The following is a 22,562-nucleotide window of genomic DNA, read 5'->3' as shown; positions in this document are numbered from 1 at the left end:
AGCTGCTCTGCCCAGATTGTAGAGTTGGGGATATTGAAGAGCCATAAGGGTCTCTGCTGATGTTTGCCTGTAGTTTTTAGGCCACAATTTTACAGTGATCTTAGGTAGAGCAGCCATACTCAGGCTGGGTGGGCAGTTGCTTTGATGGTGTTTGAAGGTGATGGGACCCTCATGAGAGGGTTTTTCCTGTGCAGCGCAGGAGATTGACCCTCTCAGTAGTTAACGGTTGTATGTGTATGGGTTTAAAGTTGTGGGGCTGTGTTTATTAATGGCATGAGGGTAGTAATACTCTAGATGGGGTTCCTAACTGGGATGGAGATATCTGGAATTGTCTGTCCATTGTTCAGCATTCCAGTGACTTGTGTAACACTTTCTTTCAGATGCAAAGGACAAATATGCGCTCGTGAGAAGAAATGAGGGAGCAGAGTGCAGTCAGGTCAGTCAGTGTGTAGTGCTGGAGGGATTGTGCTTCTGGTAGCTACCTGATTACAGTGTGTGTTTAACTCATTTTGAAGGTAGAAGCAGTAAGCGAAGTGGGATAGTCACTGAAGGTGACTGGGGTGAGGTGAGTGATGACTAGTGGGACCAAAGAGCAGTTATTTTTCGGGTGTGTTGTTGAAGTTAGAAGCATCAGTTGATGTTTATAGGTTCTATTGTAGTCACCATGTGACAACAAGAAAATTGCATAGGCTGGATATGCAAATTGGCAAGGTAAAAGGAGTAAGAGATGGTAATTGTTGTAGGCAGGGTGCTGTTTGAGGCAGCATCTTGGTACGTTCCTTTTGTTTTTTGCAAATATCGTAAGCAGGCTCACTGGGACAAAGCTGCTGACTATAGCAAGTAGTCCGAGGTAAGGTCAGTGTCAAAGAGCAGAGAATAATGTGGCTACTCAGTGAAGCAGTTACTTTCTTGCATGAACTTTGTAGGCCACTTTTGGGACTGGATGAGTATTTGAGGTGTGCTGGGGTAGTAGTGAGGATGAACATGGAGCTGGTGACTCCCTTCAAGTATACCTGTCATTTTGTCTCTTGGTGTAGCTTTGGTTCTACAAACAATGACGGATGCAGTATCTGGCATCGAATGGGTACAGAGCAGGTGAGGGGAAGCCCATGGTGCTAATCACAGAATTACCTCTATTAGAAAAGACCTTCAAGATCATAGAGTCCAACCATTAACTTTACACTGACAAGAACTTAAGCCATATCCCTAAGTGCTATTTCTATATGACTTTGGGGGGTGTCTTTAGGGATGATGAGTCCTTCAAGGGATGGTGAAGGTGGTTGTCGCAGAAGAGGTTTGCCAACCCATAGGATTCTTCCGGATGCTTCCTGCTGGCACTCTGCTTTTTTTTTTTTTTTTTTTATGAAGACGAGCCTGGTGATTGCAGAAATATATCAGTTACCTGATGTGCCTTTTCTTGAGGAAGGAATCTGATCCCTGGCCTGCTGCAAGCTAAGCTGGGAGACCAGGAACAACTGCCCTTCAGCATGAATATTGATAGAAGATGGGAAGAGAGAGTCCAAAACAGAAATGCCTCTCATTCAAAGCTGTTGCATTTTGGAAACTCCCCATCAGAGCAGATCCCAAAAGAGTCTGTGGAAGTCACCGGCATCAAGACTCTTTCCTCCTTCAAAAAAAAAAAAAAAGAAGAGAAGGTCATTCTCAAGATGGAAGCACAGCACATCTTTCTCAAGTTGATGGTGTTTCTGGCTTTGTGGTTCACAATTGCAGCAGCTGAGATGATGAAAATGCATTCCTCTGCATGTTTTGGTACATCCAGATGTATTAACAAAGCAGAGAGTCCTTTTTGGTAAGCTTATATACTGCAGCAGTGGGGATTTGTTTGACTCCTGCAGTTTTACCCTCCCTTCTCTCCATCATCCTTCAAAAATTAAAGCCAAAGAGTTACTACAGATTTTTTGTATCATAAATGTAACAAAAACAGTTGTATAAAGTACAAACTGCATTGTTTAGACGCCGAGAGCCCCATAATGCTTTAGATCTCATATATTACCTAGTTTAGTTAATTATCTATTCTAAATCTTTGAACAGAGAGACAGCTGGATGCTGCAGGTATCTTTTGCTGGTGTTTTGATGGAGTGCTCTGAAGTACTTTGTTTCTGTCTCCCTCTAAATGGGGTATTTCCCTGGGGGTTTGGTAGCATCTCCTTTGGGCAGCTCTCCCTCCCGGTTGTGTAACACACAAAAAATTCCTGGTCAAATTATCCCCGTGTTTGAGATAGAAAACGTAATGGTATCGGTTAACAGTTGTACGAGTTACATGATTGCAAAAAGGAAGTGAAATACTTGCCTATAGAAGTATTTAAATAGGATATGTATAAACATGTGGACACTTCATGAGCAGCTGGTGAATTTATTTTTTTACTTTCAGGAGTCCTTTTTTACTTTCAGCTTTGCTGTCTAAGCAGGATGCGAGGCCGCTACTGTTGCAGTGTGTGTGTAGGTGTCTCTTGTGATACAAGTAGAGGCAGCCATACAGGGTTCTCTACCCCAGCAATGGAGTAAGGAAGGATGGAAGCTTTTTCTGCACCCAGCAAGAGCATTCCTTTGATGTTATGAGTGTAATGACGAATCCTGCCTAATAGTCTTCCTAGATGTGTTTTGAGCACTGGAGTTACAGTGGGGAGGGGTAAAGGGCTGTGAGGGCTGTCAGGGTGTCTGGTAGAGGTGAGGGGGGAGTGTGGGACCAGGAGGGACAGAGGATATTTTGCTCCAGGGAGTCTGTGTGAGTGTGTCAAAGCAGATATTAGATGTGTAAATGGGTTTTTAAATGCTTGCCAGCTTGCTGACAGACACCAGTCCTTCCAGCAACCGGAAACAGCATGTGAAGCAGCCAAACACACTCTCTATTTTGGACCTTTAGAAACCAGATGTTCCCCATTACTCAGCTGCACTCTGTTCTTTTTTTGTCCTCCTGTAACCAGAAGCAGCCAGACAGTCAGCTGCTCACTGTTCTCTGTAGTGAAATGAGGCAACCAGGTGCCACTAATTGCCAGGTAGGGGGCATGAGCTTGTGTTAAGCCCACCTGTGCCTGCTTAGGGCGGGCCCCAACTGCACATGAGCAGGATTAGGGGGCCAATAAAAGGTGAGGCCTGGAGCCCAATCTCAGCTCATTCCTGAGCAAGCCACCAGAGAGGTTTGCTGATCCCGGAGCAGTAGCTCCGAGCCAGGCTAGGCAAGCCTGAGGGCAATAGACTCAGAGCACTCTTCGTGAGTTTCTGCTGGAACGCCTGTTTGGACCTTGGAGCGCTGTGCCCTAAGAGACGTTCGTCTTGCAACGGTTCTCTCTTTTGGTCCTCCAGCAACAAGGTAAGGTGGGGCTTAATGGATAAGAGGTAATGGGGAAATTCTAATTGGACATAAGAAGTTCATTTTTCACCATGTGGACAGTAAAAGATGGGAATGGTCTCCCAGGAGAAGCGGTAGATTCCCCCCGTTGTAGAAAGTGTTAAGAATCGAATCCATAGCATTACGTAGAGGGATGGACCAGATGGTCTTTGAGGGCCCCTTCCAACACGAGTGATTAAATGAATCTATCAAGTAAGAGAAAATTGACAGGTTTTGGCGAAGAGCAGAGGATCTCCCAGATGGTGTGTTTCTACGCTCAGGGGGCACTGGGGGTTCTTAAATGTTTAACTTTGTTTTAACAGTTTGTCCGATTTCCGGAGACTCATTTGTAGTTTTTCGTAAAAAAAAAAGATGGCCGACTTCCGGAGACTCATTTGTAGTTTTTCGGTAAAAAGATGGCCGACTTCCGGTGACAAGATGGCCGACTTCCGGAGACTCGTTTGTAGTTTTCCGCTGAAAAGATGGCCGACTTCCGGTGACAAGGTGGCCGACATCCGGAGACTCGTTTGTAGTTTTTCGGTAACAAGATGGCCGACTTCCGGTACCAAAATGGCCGACTTCCGGAGACTCATTTGTAGTTTTTCGCTCAAAAGATGCCCGACTGCCGGTCAATGGTTTTGTATCTTCTTACATTCAGTGCGTGGCAGTGTGTATTGGGGTGTTCAATTCTTAGCACGCATCGGATTGTTTCGTTTTTGGAGACAGCGCATCTGACACGTAGGACCAATCGTAACCCTGTTATGTGAGGTAACAAGGAAAAAGTGTGAGTTTGCAGAAGTGAACAGCAGGCTGATTTGCAATTAACAGAAGAGGCTTAACAAAAGGTTTTGGATTTATGATCCTCACAAATAAGAAGAGATCTCAAATCTGTAAACTGGTTGCACAGAACTTGGACCCCAGGGGAGAAAATTACCAGAAGCAGAAAACAACTCCACTTTGAGAGTTATCAGTGTTATAAATGACTGGGACTCAATATTCTGTGAATAGTTTAATTTAATAAATAAAATCGCAATAAGCAAAACAGCGCTGGGTGCGTGGGGAGTCTTCCCTCCACTCGCACACATGCCTTAATGTTTAATCTTTTGTCTTACATTCCATACCTTAATATTCATAACTATTCTAGTACATATTCATGACTGTTCTAGAACAGGCTGGATTATGTTTATTAGTTCTTGTGAGAAGCAGGCCTTCAAAGGCACATGCCCACTTTATCTCTGGGGATCTTTTTGACCCCCATCTGGTGGTCGTTGGATGAAGTCAGTGTCTGCCTCAGTTTCCCCTCTCGTTACCCTTCGATTCCGCACATGCGCTCCTTCGCTCTTTCCTGTGCAACGCTCTGCAGTCAGCAGTAAAACCACCTTAAATTGCAACGCTATGTGGTGAGCAGCAAAATCAGCTTAGATTAGCACAACAGGATGTACATTGTAGTGTTTTCAGGGTACAGAAACTGTGGATGTCTTGTTTCTTGTTCCCTTAAGCTTTGTAGTTACCCAAAGAACAGTTATATTTCATTCCAACGAATTCCTACATTTGCATATTTCACAATGTTGAAGACAGATATATTATTAGTACTCTCAAAGTTGGGTTAGCAAACACTTCATAATGATTTAACATGAATTCACAAACATCTACTACATTAGCACGTTTTTGGGCTGCGCTAGAACTAGAACAACTCACAGTAGGATATAAAGAGGCTCTGTCTGCCATAATTCCTATCATGCAATGGGTCAAATATATTCAAGATAGAGCCAAAGCGGGAGGCTATGGTGTGGCTGCCTTCCACTAGCAGCTAGCCACTGCCCCCCATGAATAATCAAGAAATAAACCCTGATTTTGCACTCAAAAATGAATCTTTAATGAGGTTTGGAAAAAACTCGGATCTATTAACTCATCCTGAGACGGAGCACATTTGGTTTACTGGGAGATCAGCTAAGTATGTAGGAGGAAAAAGGTTTGTGAAAGCAGTAGCTTACCCTCCGCGTTCTGAGAAATTTTTTTCAAACCACGAGAGAGTGGAAAAGCAGCCAATATACTGAACTGTCCGGGTAGATATTTTAGGTAACCACCAGTAACATGTCTAGGGGAGATAGTTTAGGCAGCCCTACGATCTGCGACTTGAGCCCCAGCCAGGCCCCGGTTTCGGTCATTAGGGGGCGTAAGACCGGACGTTTTCACGTTAAGAAAAGCGCAAGTCCTTCGGACTAGCAGGGTTAACTGGACCCTTTCTGGCGTCCTCACCTACAAAAGGACGCACCGTGTAGGATTTCCCAACTGCTGGGAATGGTTCTCCGTGTCCTCGTGACAACCAGGGCTCCCCAGCAACCGCAGATCCAGGGAAAGTCGAATCATTACGGCAATCGGCGACACGTCTTTCTTACTCTTTATCGCTGCATCTGTATAGTAACAATTAGATGAACTGGTGTGTTTTGCTTTGACTTTGCTATCGCACTTCAGTTTTGTTGTTTGTTTCTGCACTTGTTCTCTTATAATTTAATACATCAGTAAATATAAACTAACTTCTTTATTTGGGTGCCTGTGTCTTTTGCGCTGACCCCGCCCATCTGGCGAAGTATCATATTAAGTAGGAGACATATATAGACCTCAGGACAGTCTCAACTGTCCTTGAAATCTAGTGAAACCGATGCCACGTGAAACACCAAGGACAGACTAATAGAAAAGCAGCGCAGCAAGCCCCTCCCCCCTCGCCAGATAAGTCCACAGGACACGGAGACGGCAAAATGAAAGCTGAATTTCAGGAATTAGAGTTCCATATGGAGACCAGGAAGCAAACGGATCAATTTATTTGGGGATGGCAGCAAACGGTCAGAACTTCAGGTTCAGATGAAACAACCAGTGAAATCAAAGGCACATGCAGAAGAGCCAAGAGACCAATCACCCTGGGGTAAGATGCATTTTAAAGAAACCCTTTATACAACGGGACGGGTGCACATCATGCAGACAGGTAGCGAGGTATTAAAAGGCAGAGACAAAATACACCAACTCTGGGGCAGAGGGAGAGTATGAACTCCGCTTTACTGCCAGGGGCAAAGACCACATCCAGCCACACCTAGGGTCCTCTCCGAGGAAGCGTTCAGAAAGGGACGGGGGTCCGGTCTCCCCCTCAAGACTCTGCCAGAGGGTCTTCCCGGACTCTTCTTCAACATTATTGCCCATCAGAGCCCTCTCATTCAGGGCACCGCTCCTTACGAGACCATCCTCACGCCGCCCCACACCCTTCGATCTCTGTGGTGCTCTTTTTAGCTCTCTTACTGAGACAGAATCCTTCTTCAGGCTCTCTTTGCACCCCAGAACCCTTCCTTCATTTGTTGTGATCTTAGACATCTGTTCAGTCCCTCAGCCCCCGAGGTCATCTGTACATCAACTGGACACATACGGTTTTTCCTCGTGTCACAGAGCCGCCTTTTACCTCTCTCACGGCACCCTTCTCTCACCACCACACCTCCGGAGGCCAACCTCACGCCCCCTGTCGGCGTCCCACAGCCACCATCCGGCTCCATTGCGCATTTTACTCCTTTTTCGCTCCACGAGAAGCTCTTCTGATGCCGTCTGTCATTCGGTTCCCAACATCCCCGGGACACCTGTACTCTATTAAAATCCCCTCTAGACTGCTGCTTGTGCCCCTCAGCTTTCTTCAGTGTCTTCGATCCAAAAATGACCCCTCTAACAGAACACTGCCTTCCACTTTTAGCTTTGTTGCAGAGCTCTCACCCCCCCTGAGTCTTTCAGGAGACTTTGTGAGTCTGTATCTGTGACCCACCGCCCTTGTTCTTTCTTCTTTTCTGTCTAATACAAGCCTCCAATGACCTTTACTCTGTTAAGGTTCCCTTTGGGTTGAATTCTTACCTGGTCATGTCGCTGAAGTAACAAGGAGAGAGAAAAAACCCCAAATTCCTCGGCCAGTATCACAGAGTTTCTCTGCTTGTCCCGTAAACTGAAGAAAGAGGAGAAAACTGACTGCTTCTCCTCTGGCTGCTTTTATACCTCGTGGTAATTGCCACCTCCCCTTCCCCAGGGGATTGTGGGAAAAGCTGTGGGCGGTGCCTGTGGTATATAAGCCGCAGCCTTTGGCTAGGGGCTTCAGTCAGAGCTCTCCTACTCCTGGAGCTGACTGCAGCTGTTGAGCTGTCTGGCCTGTTTGAGAAGACTCTTTAAGGTAAGAACTTTAAAACCACCAAAAGTTAGAGCTCTTTATAGCAAGAATATGCTTGCATGCAAATTTTTTTTTCTATTTGTGATTTTTTTTTTTTTTTTTTTTTTTTAATGCAGTTGTTGAAGAGGAACCTTAAAACTGCAGGAACGTGCTAGTCAGACAACGTGGTTTCGTTGCTGGACATAAATTTAGACCCACAGCCCTCTGAAAGCTAAGTACAGGAACTTGGTTGCAGAGGGGCTGAGGCTTGGAGTTGCAGGAGGGATTTTGAAGATGGCATCTGGGAGAGGGCTGTCTACAATTAGCCCCCTTTGAGTGGGTGAATAGAGCATGTTAGTTTCCAGGGCAGGGCAGGGCAGCTCCAGCCTTGGTGTGTGGGGTTGTGTATTTTGTGTTGTCTGTCTTTGTCTTAGAGCTTCCTCCGGTCTTGATGGTCTTCTCTGTGTCCTCACAGAGCAATTCTCGCATCTTAGGCATCATGCCTGCGAAGCCTTTCCCGATCATCATGGTGCTGATCAGCAGCATCATCTGTATGACAAGTCAAAGTTGCAGATCGGTCTCTTGACTTGGAAGTTTCTTGATGGTTGTCTTCCGCAATGTCATTCTCAATTGCATTGTCATCTGATCTCTGTCCATCCAGTTTCCCTGAGAGGGACTCATTCCCCGCATCCTTGCGTCCTCAGGTCTTGAAGGCGGCTCCTCGGGCATCCGTCGCTTCGTTCTCTCACTTTGCAGACGCATCGCTGTAGGTCTTATTGCCCACAAGTCTTGGATTCCAGAGTCCCTCTTCTTGCTGCAAGTTTTATCTTGAGCTCGAGTCTTGTGACTCACGTGGCTGTGTCTTTGGTCAGTCTGTGCCTGTGAGTGTTTGGCTTGGAGCTGCCCTGCCCGCTGGGTAGGTTCAGGGGCCATGGGAAGCGACACAACCTAACCGACTCGGTGCTGAGTAGCTTCCCAGTGATTTGCATAATCCTGTTTTTCAGATCCCACACGTCAATGACCATCAAGAAACAGATGGAGGAGGAGAGGAGGCCGCCATCAGAAGGTTGGTCAGGGTGTGGAGTTGGCGGGAAGGTGCCTCCTTTGGGTGCTCGACCGCATTATGTTTTGTTGTCATTTTGAAGGCGGAAGCGGCGAGCGAAGCCGGATACGGGCACCGGAGGTGGCTGTGGCAAGGTGAGCAAAGGCCGGTGGGCTGGAGGCGCAGTTATTCTCAGGTGTTGTATTATTGGCTGGTCATGAACATCCCTTGTTGTTTGTGGTTTTTTTCAGGTGCACTCCTAACCCTGTTTTGGCACCCCAAAGAGATGGCCGGCAGCTAAGTGAGAGGCCGAGGTAAGGAAGCAGGAGACAGACGTCACAGTGGGCTGCCTGTTGTTGGGGACAATATCTCGGCGTGTGCCTTTTGCTTTGACTTTTGCAGGTGTCACACACAGTGCCGGAGTGACAAAGCCATGTCTTGAGGAACAGTTGGAGAAGGCGAGATGGCTGTGGGCTGGGTCAGCCATGTATTAACGTCAACTCTGTTAAAGGTTTCCCTTACATTTCAGGTGCTCCGCGTGCCACCTTTGGAACCGGACGAGCATTGAAGGTGAGCTGGGGTGGTAGAGAGTGGGTTCATGGAGCTGGTGGCTACTGATCAGCAGAACAGTAACTCTTTCTCTTGGTCTTCTAGGTGTCCAAAGCAGTGGTGGACACAGCATTCAACTCTGGATCAAGGAGGTGAGTGGAACTGGGTGGGGCTCTTTTGAGGCGGTGGGTGTAGTATAAGTGGTTGTTGATGGCTGAAGTGCACCTTATTGGTGACACTGCTTCTGATTTTCCTTTCTTTCTGATTGCAGGGGATGAAGACGAACATGCCCCTCAGACAGCGTGGTGTTTTGCTGGACATAGATCCAAAACCACCCTCCCTCAGGAAGGTAAGTTGAGGGACTGAACTGAAGTGCTGAGGTTGGGAGTCGTTGCAGAAGGGATGTTGAAGTTTTCTGAGCAAAGGCTGGCGTGGACTGCCTGTTGTTTTAGACAGTATCTCGGCACGTGCTTTTGCTTTGACTTTTGCAGGTGCCACGCAAAACCACGCGTTGAGGAGCGGTCGGAGAAGGTGAGATGGTTGCGGGCTGGCTCATCCAGAGATTTTACTTCAACTCGGTTAAGGGTTTCCCTTTGTTTTTGCAGGAGCTGCGCGTGCCACCTTTGAAGGGGGACGAGCGCTGGAGGTGAGATGGGATGGTAACGAGGAGGCTCGATCTGACAAGCAGAACGGGAATTTTGTGTCTCCTGGTATTTCAGGTGCCAGAAGCGATGGTGGCCATAACGAGTGGAAGGGGAAGGTGAGCAGGGCGAGTCGGGGGTTATGAGGAGCTTGTGGAAGGGGTTGGTATTTAGCTGACGTCCTATTTCTGGTGGCACTGCCGTTTGTTGTTGCAGATGATGAGGAGGAACTTGGTGGTTTTGGGAAGATTCCTGTCAGCCAATGTGGGTTACTTTTCTGTCCAGTGCTTCAGAGCCCCAGCTGTTTGAAAGGTAAGAGAAAGGGAGGATGGTTGGGGAGGGTCTGCGTGGAGGGGTCAAGGTTAGGAATCGCCGGCTCGCATTTTAAAGTTACTGTAGGGGAGCGAGCTGTCCAGAAGCGGTGCCCTTTGGGTGGTTGATGGGAGCCTGTCCCTCCCTGGCCTGATGCTAGCAAGTGCCAGGAACTGAGTGAGCACTGGAGGTGAGGTGGTAGTGCAGGGCTTGTGGAGCTAGTGTCTTCTCTCAAGCAGAACAATAGTTTTGTGCCTTTTAGGTTCCCTGAATGACGATGCCTACAGCATCCAACTCTGGAAAGCGTGGGCGAGTGGGACCCCGCAGGGCTCTTCTGCGAAGCTGGGACATTTGGAAGGGAATGGGGCTGGCTGATGTTGGACTTATTGCTGAATATTCTGGTAGGTGTTTCGGTGTTGTGGTTATGTGTGTGGAGTTTTTTTTGTTTGCTTGTTTTGGTGTTGTGGTGTGACTTTTTTTTTTAATGCAGGTGGCAAAGGGGAACCTTGGAAGTCGAGGATTATTCTGGGCTGCTCCTGTCTATTTTCCTGGCTAACCACGACTTTGGAGAGCCAGTCCTCTGAAAGATAAGTTGAGGGACCAGTGGTGTAGAGGGGTCAAGGCTGGTGGGAGTTGTGGAAGGGGTTTTGAAGTTAGTTAGTGTAGGGGAGAGGGCAGTCTGGGAGCAGGCTCCTTTGGTCAGGTGAAGGAAGTGGGTTAATTTCTGATGTGATGCCAGTGCGGGCAGGGCAGCTCCAGCCTTGGTGTGTGGTGGTGTGTAGTTTGTGTTGTATGTCTTTGTCTTAAAGCTTTCTCAGGCCTTGATGTCCTCTCAGAGCAAGTCCTGCATCTTGGGCATCATCCCTGGCAGGCCTTTACTCATCAGTACTAGTCAGCAGCATCTTCTTCTTGCATGACAACTTTGAAGCGTAGATAAGTCTTTCATCTGGGAAGTTTCCTGTTGGTCATCTTCTGAAACATCATCTCCAGTGGCATCAGTATCATCTCTGGTCGTGGATTTTCCTAGAGTGGGACTTTGTTCCCCGCATCCTCGTGTCATCAGGTCTTGAAGCCCGGGTTCTTCGGCATCCCTTGATTCAGCCTCTCGTTTTGCAGTTGCATTGCCGTAGGTCTTCTTGCCCAACAGTCTTGGATCCCAGAGATATTCTTTTTGCTTGGTGTTCTCTTGAGATCGAGTCTCGTAATTTGGAGGGCTGTGTCTCGAACTGGTCTGAGTGTTTGGCTTGGAGCTGCCCTTCCCGGAGTTGTAGGGTTAGGGTTTGCTGGAAGAGCCATAACTGAATAGTTCAGCTGTTGGGCAGTGTTCCAGTGACCTGTGTATCACTGTTTTTCAGATCCCGTGTGACAAGGATGTAGATGAAAGAGCGGGAGGAGAGAAGAGCGCCGTCCAAAGGTTAGTCGGTGTTGGAGTGAAGGTCCCTCTCCTGGCTACCTGACACCATTATGGTTTGTTTGTCCTTTTGAAGGTGAGAGCAGCCAAGGAAGCAGAATATCTGTTCCGGAGGTGGCTGTGGCAAGGTGAGCAAAGGCTGGTGTGCTGGAGGAGCAGTTATTTCTCGGGTGTTTTATTTTCGTTGAAGGCATTGGCATCCCCTGTTTTTTGTGTTTTCCAGGTGTCCTCCAAACCTACTTTTGGCACCCCACGAGGATGGCAGGCTGATGGGTGAGAGGCTGAGGCACTACCTCAGCATGTTCCTTTTGCTTTGACTTTTGCAGGTGCCACAACCATCCTTGGTGGGACAAAGACACACATTTAGGAGCGGTTGGAGAAGGTGAGATGGTGGTGGGCTGGGTCAGCCGTGTATTTTACATCAAGTCACTTAAACGTTTCCTTTTGTTTTTGCAGGCGCTGTGCGTGCCACCTTTGGAACCGGATGAGCGTTGAAGTTGAGTTGAGTTGGTAGCGAGGGGTTCATGGGGCTGGTGCCTTCTGATCAGCAGAACAGGAACTCTTTCTCTTGGTGTTTCAGGTGCCCCAATCAATGGTGGCGATAGCGTTCAACTCTGGAAGGAGAAGGTGCGTGGTATACCACGGGGCTCCCTCGAGGAGGTGAGTGCAGCAGAAGTAGCGTGCGTCGGCTTAGGTGGGACTTGTGCCAGCGCTGTTTGCGATCTGTGGGTTGTGTTTTTTCCTTTTTTACGTCTAGGGGATGAAGAGGAACCGTGCGACTGGAAGCACATCCCAGTCAAACAATGTGGTTTTTGTTACCGACCACGGCTTTGTGCTGCTGTCGCTCTTGAAGATAAGTTGAGGGCCCAGGGGCGGGTGGGGAGGGGCTGAGCAGAGGAGTCGAGGCTGGGAATTGCAGGTGGTGTTTTGAAGTTAGTGTAGGGGAGAGGGTTGTCTGGGAGCAGCCCCCTTTGGGTGGGTGAAGGAACAGGTTACTTTCCAGTGTGATTCCAGCGTGGGCAGGGCAGCTCCAGCTTCGGTGTGTGGGGTTGTGTGTTTTGTGTTGTCAGTCTTTGCTGTCTTAGAGCTTCCTGAGGCCTTGATGGTCCTCTGTGTCCTCGCAGAGCAAGTCCAGCATCTTGGGCATCCTCCCGGGAAAGCCTTTCCTGATCAGCACGGGGCTAATCGGCAGCGTGTTATTCCGCACGACGAGTCTAAATTGCAGATCGGTCTCTTGACTTGGAAGTTTCTTGATGGTTGTCTTCTGCAACGTCATTCTCAATTGCATTGTCATCTGATCTCTGTCCACGCAGTTTCCCTGAGGGGGACTCGTTCCCCGCATCCGTGCGTCCTCAGGTCTTGAAGGCGGCTTCTCGGGCATCCCTCGCTTCGTTCCCTCGCTTTGCAGACGCATCGCTGTAGGTCTTATTGCCCAAAAGTCTTGGGTTCCAGAGTCCCTCTTCTTGCTGCGAGTTTTATCTTGAGGTCATGTCTTGTGACTCACATGGCTGTGTCTTTTGGTCAGTCTGTGCCTGTGAGTGTTTGGCTTGGAGCTGCCCTGCCTGCTGCGTAGGTTAAGGGCCCATGGGAAGCGCCGTTAACTGACCGACTCGGTGCTGAGCAGCTTCCCAGTGATTTGCATAATCCTGTTTTTCAGACCCCACGTGTCGATGACCATCAAGAAACAGTTGGAGGAGGAGAGGAGGCCGCCATCCGAAGGTTGGTCAGGGTGTGGGGTTGGTGGGAAGGTGCCTCCTTTGGGTGCTTGACCGCATTATGGTTTGTTGTCATTTTGAAGGCGGAAGCGGTGAGCGAAGCCGGATACGGGCACCGGAGGTGGCTGTGGCAAGGTGAGCAAAGGCCGGTGGGCTGGAGGAGCAGTTATTCTCAGGTGTTGTATTATTGGCTGGTCATGAACATCCCTTGTTGTTTGTGGTTTTTTTCAGGTGCACTCCTAACCCTGTTTTGGCACCCCAAAGAGATGGCAGGCAGATGAGTGAGAGGCCGAGGTAAGGAAGCAGGAGACTGACGTCACAGTGGGCTGCTTGTTGTTGGGGACAATATCTCGGCGTTTGCCTTTTGCTTTGACTTTTGCAGGTGTCACACACAGTGCCGGAGTGACAAAGCCATGTCTTGAGGAACAGTTGGAGAAGGCGAGATGGCTGTGGGCTGGGTCAGCCATGTATTAACGTCAACTCTGTTAAAGGTTTCCCTTACATTTCAGGTGCTCCGCGTGCCACCTTTGGAACCGGACGAGCATTGAAGGTGAGCTGGGGTGGTAGAGAGTGGGTTCATGGAGCTGGTGGCTACTGATCAGCAGAACAGTAACTCTTTCTCTTGGTCTTCTAGGTGTCCAAAGCAGTGGTGGACACAGCATTCAACTCTGGATCAAGGAGGTGAGTGGAACTGGGTAGGGCTCTTTTGAGGCGGTGGATGTAGTATAAGTGGTTGTTGGTGGCTGAAGTGCGCCTTCTTGGTGACACTGCTTCTGATTTTCCTTTCTTTCTGATTGCAGGGGATGAAGACGAACATGCCCCTCAGACAGCGTGGTGTTTTGCTGGACATAGATCCAAAACCACCCTCCCTCAGGAAGGTAAGTTGAGGGACTGAACTGAAGTGCTGAGGTTGGGAGTCGTTGCAGAAGGGATGTTGAAGTTTTCTGAGCAAAGGCTGGCGTGGACTGCCTGTTGTTTTAGACAGTATCTCGGCACGTGCTTTTGCTTTGACTTTTGCAGGTGCCACGCAAAACCACGCGTTGAGGAGCGGTCGGAGAAGGTGAGATGGTTGCGGGCTGGCTCATCCAGAGATTTTACTTCAACTCGGTTAAGGGTTTCCCTTTGTTTTTGCAGGAGCTGCGCGTGCCACCTTTGAAGGGGGACGAGCGCTGGAGGTGAGATGGGATGGTAACGAGGAGGCTCGATCTGACAAGCAGAACGGGAATTTTGTGTCTCCTGGTATTTCAGGTGCCAGAAGCGATGGTGGCCATAACGAGTGGAAGGGGAAGGTGAGCAGGGCGAGTCGGGGGTTATGAGGAGCTTGTGGAAGGGGTTGGTATTTAGCTGACGTCCTATTTCTGGTGGCACTGCCGTTTGTTGTTGCAGATGATGAGGAGGAACTTGGTGGTTTTGGGAAGATTCCTGTCAGCCAATGTGGGTTACTTTTCTGTCCAGTGCTTCAGAGCCCCAGCTGTTTGAAAGGTAAGAGAAAGGGAGGATGGTTGGGGAGGGTCTGCGTGGAGGGGTCAAGGTTAGGAATCGCCGGCTCGCATTTTAAAGTTACTGTAGGGGAGCGAGCTGTCCAGAAGCGGTGCCCTTTGGGTGGTTGATGGGAGCCTGTCCCTCCCTGGCCTGATGCTAGCAAGTGCCAGGAACTGAGTGAGCACTGGAGGTGAGGTGGTAGTGCAGGGCTTGTGGAGCTAGTGTCTTCTCTCAAGCAGAACAATAGTTTTGTGCCTTTTAGGTTCCCTGAATGACGATGCCTACAGCATCCAACTCTGGAAAGCGTGGGCGAGTGGGACCCCGCAGGGCTCTTCTGCGAAGCTGGGACATTTGGAAGGGAATGGGGCTGGCTGATGTTGGACTTATTGCTGAATATTCTGGTAGGTGTTTCGGTGTTGTGGTTATGTGTGTGGAGTTTTTTTTGTTTGCTTGTTTTGGTGTTGTGGTGTGACTTTTTTTTTTAATGCAGGTGGCAAAGGGGAACCTTGGAAGTCGAGGATTATTCTGGGCTGCTCCTGTCTATTTTCCTGGCTAACCACGACTTTGGAGAGCCAGTCCTCTGAAAGATAAGTTGAGGGACCAGTGGTGTAGAGGGGTCAAGGCTGGTGGGAGTTGTGGAAGGGGTTTTGAAGTTAGTTAGTGTAGGGGAGAGGGCAGTCTGGGAGCAGGCTCCTTTGGTCAGGTGAAGGAAGTGGGTTAATTTCTGATGTGATGCCAGTGCGGGCAGGGCAGCTCCAGCCTTGGTGTGTGGTGGTGTGTAGTTTGTGTTGTATGTCTTTGTCTTAAAGCTTTCTCAGGCCTTGATGTCCTCTCAGAGCAAGTCCTGCATCTTGGGCATCATCCCTGGCAGGCCTTTACTCATCAGTACTAGTCAGCAGCATCTTCTTCTTGCATGACAACTTTGAAGCGTAGATAAGTCTTTCATCTGGGAAGTTTCCTGTTGGTCATCTTCTGAAACATCATCTCCAGTGGCATCAGTATCATCTCTGGTCGTGGATTTTCCTAGAGTGGGACTTTGTTCCCCGCATCCTCGTGTCATCAGGTCTTGAAGCCCGGGTTCTTCGGCATCCCTTGATTCAGCCTCTCGTTTTGCAGTTGCATTGCCGTAGGTCTTCTTGCCCAACAGTCTTGGATCCCAGAGATATTCTTTTTGCTTGGTGTTCTCTTGAGATCGAGTCTCGTAATTTGGAGGGCTGTGTCTCGAACTGGTCTGAGTGTTTGGCTTGGAGCTGCCCTTCCCGGAGTTGTAGGGTTAGGGTTTGCTGGAAGAGCCATAACTGAATAGTTCAGCTGTTGGGCAGTGTTCCAGTGACCTGTGTATCACTGTTTTTCAGATCCCGTGTGACAAGGATGTAGATGAAAGAGCGGGAGGAGAGAAGAGCGCCGTCCAAAGGTTAGTCGGTGTTGGAGTGAAGGTCCCTCTCCTGGCTACCTGACACCATTATGGTTTGTTTGTCCTTTTGAAGGTGAGAGCAGCCAAGGAAGCAGAATATCTGTTCCGGAGGTGGCTGTGGCAAGGTGAGCAAAGGCTGGTGTGCTGGAGGAGCAGTTATTTCTCGGGTGTTTTATTTTCGTTGAAGGCATTGGCATCCCCTGTTTTTTGTGTTTTCCAGGTGTCCTCCAAACCTACTTTTGGCACCCCACGAGGATGGCAGGCCGATGGGTGAGAGGCTGAGGCACTACCTCAGCATGTTCCTTTTGCTTTGACTTTTGCAGGTGCCACAACCATCCTTGGTGGGACAAAGACACACATTTAGGAGCGGTTGGAGAAGGTGAGATGGTGGTGGGCTGGGTCAGCCGTGTATTTTACATCAAGTCACTTAAACGTTTCCTTTTGTTTTTGCAGGCGCTGTGCGTGCCACCTTTGGAACCGGATGAGCGTTGAAGTTGAGTTGAGTTGGTAGCGAGGGGTTCATGGGGCTGGTGCCTTCTGATCAGCAGAACAGGAACTCTTTCTCTTGGTGTTTCAGGTGCCCCAATCAATGGTGGCGATAGCGTTCAACTCTGGAAGGAGAAGGTGCGTGGTATACCACGGGGCTCCCTCGAGGAGGTGAGTGCAGCAGAAGTAGCGTGCGTCGGCTTAGGTGGGACTTGTGCCAGCGCTGTTTGCGATCTGTGGGTTGTGTTTTTTCCTTTTTTACGTCTAGGGGATGAAGAGGAACCGTGCGACTGGAAGCACATCCCAGTCAAACAATGTGGTTTTTGTTACCGACCACGGCTTTGTGCTGCTGTCGCTCTTGAAGATAAGTTGAGGGCCAGGGGCGGGTGGGGAGGGGCTGAGCAGAGGAGTCGAGGCTGGGAATTGCAGGTGGTGTTTTGAAGTTAGTGTAGGGGAGAGGGTTGTCTGGGAGCAGCCCCCTTTGGGTGGGTGAAGGAACAGGTTACTTTCCAGTGTGATTCCAGCGTGGGCAGGGCAGCTCCAGCTTCGGTGTGTGGGGTTGTGTGTTTTGTGTTGTCAGTCTTTGCTGTCTTAGAGCTTCCTGAGGCCTTGATGGTCCTCTGTGTCCTCGCAGAGCAAGTCCAGCATCTTGGGCATCCTCCCGGGAAAGCCTTTCCTGATCAGCACGGGGCTAATCGGCAGCGTGTTATTCCGCACGACGAGTCTAAATTGCAGATCGGTCTCTTGACTTGGAAGTTTCTTGATGGTTGTCTTCTGCAACGTCATTCTCAATTGCATTGTCATCTGATCTCTGTCCACGCAGTTTCCCTGAGGGGGACTCGTTCCCCGCATCCGTGCGTCCTCAGGTCTTGAAGGCGGTTTCTCGGGCATCCGTCGCTTCATTCCCTTGGTTTTGCAGACGCATCGCTGTAGGTCTTATTGCCCACAAGTCTTGAGTTCCAGAGTCCCTCACAGGACAAGTAATATTGAACATCATCCCCATGGTGTTGAACACATTTAGTCATCATCATCATCATAGTGCCATCTGGATCCTTCTTTTCTTGCGTCTTGCAAATTTCTTGATAGGCATCTTTTGTAATCTTCTTTATGAACGAATGAGCATCTCTGGTCATAAATTTTCCACATTTGCAACCTTGTCTCTGCATCCTTAGGTCTTGATGCTAGTCTTCTTGTACATCTGATATGTTATTTTGAAGAGTAATTATTGTAACAGGAAGTGTTCTATGACACTTGATGTCACCATGGGGCCTCCTTGCCTCACCCTTGCATCCCTGTAGATCATCTTGGCCAACTTCTCGGAGCCCAGAGTAATTCTTTTGGGGAGTTTTCTATTAATGTTTCATCTTGTAGTTTGCAGTGGTGTTTCTTGGGTTGGTCTGTGTTTGTGTGTTTGGCCTGGAGCTGCTCTGCCCAGATTGTAGAGTTGGGGATATTGAAGAGCCATAAGGGTCTCTGCTGATGTTTGCCTGTAGTTTTTAGGCCACAATTTTACAGTGATCTGAGGTGGAGCAGCCATACTCAGGCTGGGTGGGCAGTTGCTTTGATGGTGTTTGAAGGTGATGGGACCCTCATGAGAGGGTTTTTCCTGTGCAGCACAGGAGATTGACCCTCTCAGTAGTTAACGGTTGTATGTGTATGGGTTTAAAGTTGTGGGGCTGTGTTTATTAATGGCATGAGGGTAGTAATACTCTAGATGGGGTTCCTAACTGGGATGGAGATATCTGGAATTGTCTGTCCATTGTTCAGCATTCCAGTGACTTGTGTAACACTTTCTTTCAGATGCAAAGGACAAATATGCGCTCGTGAGAAGAAATGAGGGAGCAGAGTGCAGTCAGGTCAGTCAGTGTGTAGTGCTGGAGGGATTGTGCTTCTGGTAGCTACCTGATTACAGTGTGTGTTTAACTCATTTTGAAGGTAGAAGCAGTAAGCGAAGTGGGATAGTCACTGAAGGTGACTGGGGTGAGGTGAGTGATGACTAGTGGGACCAAAGAGCAGTTATTTTTTGGGTGTGTTGTTGAAGTTCGAAGCATCAGTTGATGTTTATAGGTTCTATTGTAGTCACCATGTGACAACAAGAAAATTGCAGAGGCTGGGTATGCAAATTGCCAAGGTAAAGGAGTAAGAGATGGGAATTGTTGCAGGCAGGGTGCTGTTTGAGGCAGCATCTTGGTACATTCCTTTTGTTTTTTGCAAATATCCTAAGCAGGCTCACTGGGACAAAGCTGCTGACTATAGCAAGTAGTCCGAGGCAAGGTCAGTGTCAAAGAGCAGAGAATAATGTGGCTACTCAGTGAAGCAGTTACTTTTTTGCATGAACTTTTTAGGCCACTTTTGGGACTGGATGAGCATTTGAGGTGAGCTGGGGTAGTAGTGAGGATGAACATGGAGCTGGTGACTCCCTTCAAGTATACCTGTCATTTTGTCTCTTGGTGTAGCTTTGGTTCTACAAACAATGACGGATGCAGTATCTGGCATCGAATGGGTACAGAGCAGGTGAGGGGAAGCCCATGGTGCTAATCACAGAATTACCTCTATTAGAAAAGACCTTCAAGATCATAGAGTCCAACCATTAACTTTACACTGACAAGAACTTAAGCCATATCCCTAAGTGCTATTTCTATATGACTTTGGGGGGTGTCTTTAGGGATGATGAGTCCTTCAAGGGATGGTGAAGGTGGTTGTCGCAGAAGAGGTTTGCCAACCCATAAGATTCTTCCGGATGCTTCCTGCTGGCACTCTGCTTTTTTTTTTTTATTATTTTTTAATGAAGACGAGCCTGGTGATTGCAGAAATATACCAGTTACCTGATGTGCCTTTTCTTGAGGAAGGAATCTGATCCCTGGCCTGCTGCAAGCTAAGCTGGGAGACCAGGAACAACTGCCCTTCAGCATGAATATTGATAGAAGATGGGAAGAGAGAGTCCAAAACAGAAATGCCTCTCATTCAAAGCTGTTGCATTTTGGAAACTCCCCATCAGAGCAGATCCCAAAAGAGTCTGTGGAAGTCACCGGCATCAAGACTCTTTCCTCCTTCAAAAAAAAAAAAAAAGAAGAGAAGGTCATTCTCAAGATGGAAGCACAGCACATCTTTCTCAAGTTGATGGTGTTTCTGGCTTTGTGGTTCACAATTGCAGCAGCTGAGATGATGAAAATGCATTCCTCTGCATGTTTTGGTACATCCAGATGTATTAACAAAGCAGAGAGTCCTTTTTGGTAAGCTTATATACTGCAGCAGTGGGGATTTGTTTGACTCCTGCAGTTTTACCCTCCCTTCTCTCCATCATCCTTCAAAAATTAAAGCCAAAGAGTTACCACAGATTTTTTTGTATCATAAATGTAACAAAAACAGTTGTATAAAGTACAAACTGCATTGTTTAGACGCCGAGAGCCCCATAATGCTTTAGATCTCATATATTACCTAGTTTAGTTAATTATCTATTCTAAATCTTTGAACAGAGAGACAGCTGGATGCTGCAGGTATCTTTTGCTGGTGTTTTGATGGAGTGCTCTGAAGTACTTTGTCTCCCTCTAAATGGGGTATTTCCCTGGGGGTTTGGTAGCATCTCCTTTGGGCAGCTCTCCCTCCCGGTTGTGTAACACACAAAAAATTCCTGGTCAAATTATCCCCATGTTTGAGATAGAAAACGTAATGGTATCAGTTAACAGTTGTACAAGTTACATGAATGCAAAAAAGGAAGTGAAATACTTGCCTATAGAAGTATTTAAATAGGATATGTATAAACATGTGGACACTTCATGAGCAGCTGGTGAATTTATTTTTTTACTTTCAGGAGTCCTTTTTTACTTTCAGCTTTGCTAAGCAGGATGCGAGGCCGCTACTGTTGCAGTGTGTGTGTAGGTGTCTCTTGTGATACAAGTAGAGGCAGCCGTACAGGGTTCTCTACCCCAGCAATGGAGTAGGGAAGGATGGAAGCTTTTTCTGCACCCAGCAAGAGCGTTCCTTTGATGTTATGAGTGTAATGACGAATCCTGCCTACTAGTCTTCCTAGATGTGTTTTAAGCACTGGAGTTACAGTGGGGAGGGGTAAAGGGCTGTGAGGGCTGTCAGTAGAGGTGAGGGGGGAGTGTGGGACCAGGAGGGACAGAGGATATTTTGCTCCAGGGAGTCTGTGTGAGTGTATCAAAGCTGATGTATAAGTCAAAGCAGATATTAGATGTGTAAATAGGTTTTTAAATGCTTGCCGGCTTGCTGACAGACACCAGTCCTCCAGCAACCGGAAACAGCATGTGAAGCAGCCAAACACACTCTCTATTTTGGACCTTTAGAAACCAGATGTTCCCCATTACTCAGCTGCACTCTGTTCTTTTTTTGTCCTCCTGTAACCAGAAGCAGCCAGACAGTCAGCTGCTCACTGTTCTCTGTAGTGAAATGAGGCAACCAGGTGCCACTAATTGCCAGGTAGGGGGCATGAGCTTGTGTTAAGCCCACCTGTGCCTGCTTAGGGCGGGCCCCAACTGCACATGAGCAGGATTAGGGGGCCAATAAAAGGTGAGGCCTGGAGCCCAATCTCAGCTCATTCCTGAGCAAGCCACCAGAGAGGTTTGCTGATCCCGGAGCAGTAGCTCCGAGCCAGGCTAGGCAAGCCTGAGGGCAATAGACTCAGAGCACTCTTCGTGAGTTTCTGCTGGAACACCTGTTTGGACCTTGGAGGGCCGTGCCCTAACAGACATTCGCCTTGCAAAAGTTCTCACTTTTGGTCGTACAGCAACAAGGTAAGGTGGGGCTTAATGGATAAGAGGTAATGGGGAAATTCTGATTGGACATAAGAAGTTCATTTTTCACCATGTGGACAGTAAAGGATTGGAATGGTCTCCTAGGAGAAGCGGTAGATTCCCCCCGTTGTAGAAAGTGTTAAGAATCGAATCCATAGCATTACGTAGAGGGATGGACCAGATGGTCTTTGAGGGCCCCTTCCAACACGAGTGATTAAATGAATCTATCAAGTAAGAGAAAATTGACAGGTTTTGGCGAAGAGCAGAGGATCTCCCAGATGGTGTGTTTCTACGCTTAGGGGACACTGGGGGTTCTTAAATTTTTAACTATCAGTTTGTCCGATTTCCGGAGACTCATTTGTAGTTTTTCGGTAACAAGATGGCCGACTTCCGGTAACAAGATGGCCGACTTCCGGAGACTCATTTGTAGTTTTTCGGTAAAAAGATGGCCGACTTCCGGTAACAACATGGCCGACTTCCGGAGACTCATTTGTAGTTTTTCGGTAAAAAGATGGCCGACTTCCGGTGACAAGATGGCCGACTTCCGGAGACTCATTTGTAGTTTTTCGGTAAAAAGATGGCTGACTTCCGGTATCAAGATGGCCGACTTCCGGAGACTCGTTTGTAGTTTTTTTGGTAAAAAGATGGCCGACTTCCGGTAACAAGATGGCCGACTTCCGGAGACTCATTTGTAGTTTTCCGCTGAAAAGATGGCCGACTTCCGGAGACTCGTTTGTAGTTTTCCGGTGAAAAGATGGCCGAATTCCGGTGACAAGATGGCTGACTTCCGGAGACTCGTTTGTAGTTTTCTGCTGAAAAGATGGCCGACTTCCGGTACCAAGATGGCCGACTTCCGGAGACTCATTTGTAGTTTTTCGGTAAAAGATGGCCGACTTCCGGTACCAAGATGGCCGACTTCCGGAGACTCATTTGTAGTTTTTCGGTAAAAGATGGCCGACTTCCGGTACCAAGATGGCCGACTTCCGGAGACTCATTTGTAGTTTTTTGCTAAAAAGATGGCCGACTTCCGGAGACTCATTTGTAGTTTTCCGCTGAAAAGATGGCCGACTTCCGGTGACAACATGGCCGACTTCCGGAGACTCATTTGTAGTTTTTCGGTAAAAAGATGGCCGACTTCCGGTATTAAGATGGCCGACTTCCGGAGACTCGTTTGTAGTTTTTTCGTAAAAAGAGGGCCGACTTCCGGTAACAACATGGCCGACTTCCGGAGACTCA

At 48.2% G+C, this 22,562-nt stretch overlaps 7 long non-coding RNA genes across 7 annotated transcripts; all 7 read left to right on the top strand.

Annotated features, from left to right (window-relative positions):
* Positions 1 to 9,936: 9,936 nt before the first annotated feature.
* On the top strand, positions 9,937 to 10,697 carry LOC139795475 (uncharacterized). The gene is made up of 3 exons (XR_011725499.1): positions 9,937 to 10,064; positions 10,327 to 10,465; positions 10,555 to 10,697. It is a non-coding gene; the product is annotated as an uncharacterized lncRNA (long non-coding RNA).
* A 1,102-nt stretch (positions 10,698 to 11,799) lies between these two features.
* Positions 11,800 to 12,322, top strand: LOC139795474 (uncharacterized). Its single transcript, XR_011725498.1, has 3 exons — positions 11,800 to 11,857; positions 11,932 to 12,135; positions 12,233 to 12,322. It is a non-coding gene; the product is annotated as an uncharacterized lncRNA (long non-coding RNA).
* Positions 12,323 to 13,268: 946 nt separating this feature from the next.
* On the top strand, positions 13,269 to 13,630 carry LOC139795473 (uncharacterized). The gene is made up of 3 exons (XR_011725497.1): positions 13,269 to 13,325; positions 13,422 to 13,484; positions 13,573 to 13,630. It is a non-coding gene; the product is annotated as an uncharacterized lncRNA (long non-coding RNA).
* A 913-nt stretch (positions 13,631 to 14,543) lies between these two features.
* LOC139795472 (uncharacterized) lies at positions 14,544 to 15,299 on the top strand. The gene is made up of 3 exons (XR_011725496.1): positions 14,544 to 14,672; positions 14,935 to 15,073; positions 15,163 to 15,299. It is a non-coding gene; the product is annotated as an uncharacterized lncRNA (long non-coding RNA).
* Positions 15,300 to 15,829: 530 nt separating this feature from the next.
* LOC139795471 (uncharacterized) lies at positions 15,830 to 16,370 on the top strand. Its single transcript, XR_011725495.1, has 3 exons — positions 15,830 to 16,086; positions 16,160 to 16,211; positions 16,307 to 16,370. It is a non-coding gene; the product is annotated as an uncharacterized lncRNA (long non-coding RNA).
* A 37-nt stretch (positions 16,371 to 16,407) lies between these two features.
* Positions 16,408 to 16,925, top strand: LOC139795470 (uncharacterized). Its single transcript, XR_011725494.1, has 3 exons — positions 16,408 to 16,465; positions 16,540 to 16,743; positions 16,841 to 16,925. It is a non-coding gene; the product is annotated as an uncharacterized lncRNA (long non-coding RNA).
* A 1,194-nt stretch (positions 16,926 to 18,119) lies between these two features.
* On the top strand, positions 18,120 to 19,908 carry LOC139795469 (uncharacterized). The gene is made up of 2 exons (XR_011725493.1): positions 18,120 to 18,428; positions 19,238 to 19,908. It is a non-coding gene; the product is annotated as an uncharacterized lncRNA (long non-coding RNA).
* The last annotated feature ends 2,654 nt before the right edge of the window (positions 19,909 to 22,562 follow it).

Source organism: Heliangelus exortis, chromosome 3, assembly GCF_036169615.1.
Source record: "Heliangelus exortis chromosome 3, bHelExo1.hap1, whole genome shotgun sequence".
NCBI classification, from domain to species: Eukaryota; Metazoa; Chordata; class Aves; order Apodiformes; family Trochilidae; genus Heliangelus; species Heliangelus exortis.
This window is presented reverse-complemented; position numbering and strand designations above follow the sequence as displayed.